Raw genomic sequence first — 7540 nt, 5'->3', positions numbered from 1 at the left:
CCTCCTGCAATTCTAAAAGGGACAATATTGCAGCAGAACAGACACCTCCAGTGTTTTAAAAAGCTTAGAGTGATGCTAGAAAGGAAATGGATTGATTACTTTTTAAAATCTTTGTCAGTAAATAAAGTTGCAGAAAGAAACTGCCAATCAAACTTGCTCCTCCTCTCTGAATGACTGTCTTGGGTGTAGCTAAGATTTTCTCCACCTCTGCAGAAAAGTGGTCCTCATGTCCCCTTGCCATCATGTTCCACCCAAAAGTGTTTCTCCTTGTTTACCAGGAGGCTTTTTAGCTCAAAACGTAAAAGTAAAAAAATGATTTAATGCTAGTTTAGGCTCCATTGGACAGCAACCATGTCTTTTTGTGTCTTGGACAGCGCAAAGCACAAGGACCAGCACTGAACAGGACATGGTACAACATTTGCAGTGTAGCTACTAGATAGGAAGGAAAGAACAAGAAGGCCTTTATTATGTTATTGCTGCCATACTCAGAAGACATCAATTATCAGAAAGAAAATTGTCAGAGCAGGAGGACAACTCACCCTATGCATGATCCTAGGTAGCTGTGAGTGGTGTTTCAATTGCTCAGATGAGAACATCTCTTTGCAAAGTCATTCCTTCCAGGCACAGTGGAAGGGAAGGAGAAGTCTGCCAGCATTCCTCTGGAAGGCAGCAGCCTTTGTCTAACATCTTCCCCTGTTTGACTTTGGATATTAATTGCAGCAATAAATCTGTAACACCAACATGCGGCAATCAAGGACTCTGCAGAAATGCTCACTGAGAAATAGATTTGATCCTGATTTCCCACTGGTGTTTGATCAGTGTAACTCCACTTAGAGTTTCTCCTAATTTACAGCATCTCTGTGAAGGCAGAATCAGGCCCATCTATTAAATAGATGGAAGAGCGCTAATAGTAAAACAGGAAGTGCATTTAGTACATCTGAATGCCTCCCCATGGTGCAGATTTCCCAAGTGAGTAAAATAAAGTTTTATAGCAACTAAGCCAAAGTGACAGATCTCAGCTGAATTAGTAAGTGTGTCATGTTAACTCCACTAGATCAGAAAGGCAAAAAACCAAAAATGAGTAACAAGGAGCAAAAAAGAAGCTTGGAAGTGGTGGAAGAGGATGCCAGATGCTTAATTCTTCCACAACAGATGCATAAATGTGCCACATTTGTCTTCTGTGGGAGCAGCATGTATCTTTCTCAATGAACTTAGCTAACACTGAATCCTTTAAGCCTCATCAAGTAACCGCAGGATGCCAAAGCACAATGAAATCAGTTTGATACTTCACCAAGCTGTCAGAACTTTATGCCAGATGTGTTGGAATACATTCAAAATGAGCATTATAATATTGGGCAGAAAATCAGCAAAGTTACTTGAGGCACCACGGTACTTCTTGCCTCATGCTTCTCTCCTTCCTGCCTAGACGGGGCCCTGGATTCAGGTGCCATCTGGAATGAACTCAGCAAAAAATCTTTGGCCATTTCTCCTTCATTATGTTGCAGAGGGAGGACAGCTGTTTCTCATTTATGAATGTGCATGGATCCTATCAGCATTACACAGAATAAAAAGGAACTGCTTTAGATTTACTGTTACTTTATTATTTATTCTTAGTTATTATCAATTATTATTATCAATATTAACATAGGTTCTAGGAGCCCCAGTTGTGCACCAGGAACCGCCTGCCCTGGGCACTACACAAGTGCAGAAAAAGAGCATCCCTGTTGCAAAGGGCTTAGAATCGAAGCATAAGACAAGAGATGGATAGGCCATCAAGGAAGCACAGGAAAACAATGTGACAGTATTGGTCAGTCTGACAGGGGCTCTGCCTGCCAGCAGCCTAGCGAGTGTCAAGTTTTTGTAGCCTCACAGAAAAGGGGAGTTTTAAGCAGGATTTTGTAGATGGTTAACGAGAGAGTTTTGTGGAAGTTTGCAGGAAGCGCTTGTGACGGGTGCAGTCACACAAGACCCCTTGGGAATGTGCCCTGGTGAACTGATCATGCCACTGGCACACACCTTCTTGCTCTCTGGGGCTCCCCACCCCTCTGTGCTGCTTGGCCAGATCCTCTGGTCTCCCCCAGACAATGCATAAAGTTGGGGTTACTGACCCCCTGCAGAGCAATGCAGACAAATGTTCACTTCATCACTGGGAAACGCGGCAGATCAAAAATGCAAATGAGGCAATAATTTGCATATTAACTGCCTCATTTACATAACGACAGCCACTCACCAGTCCAGAAGTGCTGCTTTTGAAATGCAAAGCAGCCATGTAGACAGGGTTCCTTCAACAGGCAACCCTGCTTTCAAAAGCACCCTTCTTCCTGAAAAAACACAGGGAGAAAGGTGCTTTTGAGAATGGGGCTTCCTTTTGAAGGAGCCCTGGCTACATGGCTGTTTGTGATTTAAAAGTAGCCCCTTTTGGAACCGAGATCCTGCGGGAGTATGCAAATGAGGTGTGAGATATTTAAATCTGCACATCTTTTGCATTTTTGAACAGCTGTATTTACATGCCCCTTCCAAAGGGCGGGGCAGGGAGTGTAGCCACAGCCATAGATTCTTACCCTAAATAGTTGCTTTCATGTCATGGCCTTAATTTTGTTCAAGGACAGCTGTGGGTTCTGCTCCTCTCTATGCTGGGAAAAGATGCAGAATGTTGGCAGCTCCTCCAGTGTCTGTACCATCAGCCCCCAGCTTCACCCCTTCACCCCTAACCCCTTCTCTGAAACAGCAGAAGGAGGACAGAGTCCTCAGCCCCAGGTAACATAGGATGGCTGGTAAAGGAGACAGAAAGCCCCAGTGGGACTCAGGCTGGGGTGGTGAAGAGTTATCTGGAGGTTCACAGGAGTGAGTCACATGCCCTCCTTAGCTGATAGCCCTCCCATACCGGTAAGACATGGATTTTACTTGTCCCACTGTTCAAGGGTGTTTGTTTTCATCAATGAGTGCTGAAAGTCATCATTATCATGACATCTGGTCCTCACCCGATCAGTAGGAAATCTAAAAATTTATAGGTTTGGTGTTAAACCGAGGCCTTGGGTTTTCTTAATTACTTGGCAAACACTCAGAAGCATTCATTCAAATTAAAAGTGTATTGATTAAACATAGGAAAGAAAAGAAAAGGAAAGGAAAGCAGACCTTTATACTGCAAGTATGGTTGAATGATAATGTACAACAAACCTAGATAAAACCTACATAGTGTTTCTCCTTTTGGAGGCAAAACATCTACAAAGATAAAATCCTGCATTATTTTCCCTTCCCCTGTTGCATTGGTTTTTTGCCCACCTTTCTTTCATCCTATCATCTGTCAGACTCTCCAGGCTTTTCATCCCATCTAGAAGACAGCCAATTTGCCTGGCAAAACAGCTGCTTGTAGCTATCCAGCAACACAGTGCTCCAAAACATCAGCAAAAAACAAATTTCACCCATTTTCTACTTTGTCTCTCCTCTGCCTTTTGTCTGTCTGTTAAGAACATAAGGGCTATGTCTAAACTAGCCAAAAACTTCGAAATGGCCATGCAAATGGCCATTTTGAAGTTTACTAATAAAGCGCTGAAATACATAGTCAGCGCCTCATTAGTATGCGGGCGGCCGCAGCACTTCGAAATTGACATGGCTCACTGCCACATGGCTCATCCAGACGGGGCTCCTTTTTGAAAGGACCCCAGCTACTTCGAAGTTCCCTTATTCCCATGAGCAGATAGGAATAAGGGGACTTCGAAGTAGCCGGGGTCCTTTCGAAAAGGAGCCCCATCTGGATGAGCCGTGCGACGGTGAGCCACGTCAATTTTGAACTGCCACAGCCGCCCGCATGCTAATAAGGCGCTGAATATGTATTTCAGTGCTTCATTAGTAAATTTTGAAATGGCCATTTGCATGACAATTTCGAAGTTTTTGGCTAGTGTAGACACAGCCAAGAAGTAAATACCTTGTGCAAATCAGGACAGGAAGTAATAGTAATGGTTTCCTTTTCATCAAAGAAAGATAGTTCTGAAAAATAAGAGACAATGATGTTTTGCCTCCAAAAGGAGAAACACCATGGGTATGTCTATACTTGCATTCCTCTTTCGAAAGAGGTATGCAAATGAGGCAAATAAAAAACACAAATAAGGTACAAAATTGCATATTCAGTACCTCATTTGCATATTCTAATTTCACAAGAAGAAAGCCAGTGTAGATGCTACTTTTTTGAAAGTAAACCCATCTTCGAAAGAATCCTTCTTCCCTTTATTTAATCACTGATCGGAATAAGGGGATTTCGAAAGGTGCAGATCCTTTAGAAAAGGAGCCCCGTGTAGCCGCGCCGAGCAGCACGCTTTCAAAAGTGGCACTTTTGAAGCACCGCAGCTGGAAGCTTCCTAATGCTAATGAGGCACTGAATATTCAATTCAGCGCCTCATTAGAAATCTTCGAAGTATGGCTATTTCGAAGATATGTGCCCAGGTAGACACAGCCTACTAGCCACAGTTTTAACTAGCTTTGCTTTACTTTGCTTTACTTAATTGCTCAACCACACTTGCAGTATAAAGGTCTGCATTATCTTCCTTTTCTTTCTTGTGGTTAATCAATACACTTTTAATTTGAATGAACGCTTCTGAGTGTTTGCCTAGTAATTAAGAAATCCCAGGGCCTTGGTTTAACACGAAATCTATAAGTTGAACTCTAAAAGAGTTTATAAACCTCTTCAGATCAATGTAACAGCTTCTTACAAGCATGAAGGGTGGCACTGGAGAAAGCCTAAAGATGGCTTGTCTAAAAATTTAACAAGTGGGCAACAAAAGCTGACATTACGGGCCAATCGGAGATGGGAGTTGAGCTCTCAGGAGTGAACGAGAGATATGTAGTCTGAGGATAATCCACAAAGGAAAAGAAATACAGCTTATATTTGATGCACTAGAAAATGGGGAGTCAATGGCAGAATTCAAAGAGAGGGATGATAGCATCAAAGCAACAAGCTTGGAGGAAAATGACTGCTATACCAGTGTTCTGACTGGGTTGGAACAGACCAAGACTGCAGTTGTCTAGGCCTGAGAGAAGGGAGTACAGCGACTGATGGAATGGGAGCTGGAGAAGAGTTTTAGCTGTCTGGCTGGATAGGAAAGGCTGAATCTTTACAGGTATTGTGCAGAAAGGATCAGCAAGATTTAGACATAGCCTGGATGTGAGGTGCTAGACAGAGATCCAAGTCAAAGATAGACAGGTGGCTGGCTGGAGTGACAGGAGTCCACACTGCTAGAGAAAAGAAGTGGCACAGAGGGCTTGAGGGTGCTCTGTTTTAGTCATCTTGAGCTTCCGCTGGCAGCTAGATGTCCACTGGGAGATGACAAAGAGACAGGCTGAGATTTTTAGTTTGGATAGAAGGGGACAGGTCTGGAGCACAGCATTAGAGGTCTGAGTCATCAGCTGGGTAATGGTAGTTGAGCTTGTGTTAGTGGATGAGATTACTCACAGATAAGTTGTGAGGGAGAAAAGAGGGAGAAAAGAAGGGAACCCAGGACAAAGCCCCATGGAACCCCACAAAGAGCTGGTGGCCAAATGAGGTGGCTGCTCCACGGGACAAGCTGAAAGAGCAATTAGAGAGGTAAGAAGTAAACTAGGAGAGAACGGAGCCATGTCTCAGGAAGCAATAAGATTTCAAGAGGAGCATGGTTAACTATGCCAAAGGTAGCTAACCCTGAAGGAGGATGAGAACAGAGTACTGGTTGTGATCTTTAGTGAGGAAGAGATCAGTAGAGGTTGTGGCAAGAGCTGTTTCAGTGAAGTGCAAAGGGCAGAAGCCACTTGGAGAGGATCTAGGATGGAACTGGAGCAGAGGAACTCCAGACAGCAATTGTAAACAGTGTCTTTTGGTTATCACAGAGATGGAAGGGACCCAGGAGGCAGGGGCATAGATCAAGAGGTGAATGGGCTCCAGGGTGGGGCAAAGCTGAGGAAGACTAAAGCATGCTCACATTGTGAGGGGAAAAGTAAGAGGAGCATGAGAGGTTAATGAGAAGAATAAAGGATGGGGTGAGAGTGGGTGCAAAGGAGATTAGGAGGTGGGGCTGGATAGGGTCGCTGGCACAAGTGGTGAGGCTAAAAGAGGAAGGTAAACGAGGAACTTCAGTATCTGACAGGAACAGGACAAGATAGTTGCAATGGGGAAGAGAGAAAAGCAGGAGGGAAGCTGAGGAGTGGGTTTTCTCCAGGAAGAAATTGAAAATACGATGCAGACACAAAAGAGACAGCAGGAGGAGGAGACAGTTTGAGGAGTGAGTCAAAAGTCTCAGAAAGCGTGCTGGGATTGGAGACATGGGGTTCAATTAAGTTCTAGAAATAGAACTTGGCTTAGCTGGGAAGATCACAGAACTGAAAGAGGAAATTGTTTTGTAACAGAGGGAGCTCTCAACAAGTAGTTAGAGGAAACTTTGTATAACTTGTTTAATACGCTGGCACCCCCATCGATAGAATTAATAACTGGAACCTCTGTATTTTCAATGTTGTTCATTCAAGACCCATCTCCACTTTATCCATGCACTTTTTCTCTAAAGGTTGTTAGTTGTTTTGCAACATGATGAACTGACAGGAAACAAAACCTTACATTTTTCCCCTCTTTGGCTTTCACCGTGTGACCAGTCTCCTGTCTTTAGGCTGAAAAACTCTCCAAGGCAGGGTCAGTTTCTTTCTTTGTGATTGTTACGGTGACCAGAACACAGCACTAAGCCAATTATAACCTACTGATGAGTTGCTAAGGATAGATGCTCCAAGGGTCAAGAGCCTGAGCGTTGTTGTGATGATCTATGTAAGGGATTCCTGGCTTGAGTGCTCCAATTCCTTAGGTAAATCACCCCAAAACAAACTATAGTCATGCAGGCACTGTAGCAATAGCTATGACATCATTTTTCTATAGGTAAACCTGAATCTAAAGAAACAGTCAGTCAACCATGCTCAATACAGAACACCAAAATAGTTGGGGAGGGAGAGGAGGAAGCCCCGTGATCACTAGCTATCCAAAGTTCAGAATAAAGAGCAAAGCCACCCTAGCTCCAATAGAAGTCAAAGAAAAAAGCTCCCACTCGTGCCAGAGGAGCTAGATGAGGCTGCCTGAACATGAATTCCGTGACTCTGATGGCAATTCTGGGTAGCAGACAGAGATTATCAAGTAGGTCCCTACATTTTACTTACCATGGGTGTGATTTACTCAGCTTTAAAGAGTCAGAGTGACATTTTGGCCTCTGGACTTGGCAAACGGCTGGTAACATAATAAAAGTTGATATGGTTAATCGCTCACTTTCAGCGTATTTGTTTTTCCTGGGTGGGTTGAGTCTTTGTGATCTTGAAATCCCATCACCAAGCTGCTGGAAAAATATTTTCACAGATGTTACACACACAGTGTCTCTAAGAAAGCCGCTCATGCACTACAGGTAGTTTGAGCCGCAGGGAAAGTGTCATATTCATTGATGTCCTAACCAACCAGCTGTTCCACTCCCCCACCCACAAGTTCTAAGTGCCCGTCCATTGGGGAATGTTTATTTCCATAAACAAAGTCATGCTGGTTCACATA

This window comes from Carettochelys insculpta, chromosome 1 (genome assembly GCF_033958435.1).
Source record: "Carettochelys insculpta isolate YL-2023 chromosome 1, ASM3395843v1, whole genome shotgun sequence".
Classification (NCBI taxonomy): domain Eukaryota; kingdom Metazoa; phylum Chordata; order Testudines; family Carettochelyidae; genus Carettochelys; species Carettochelys insculpta.
This window is presented reverse-complemented; position numbering follows the sequence as displayed.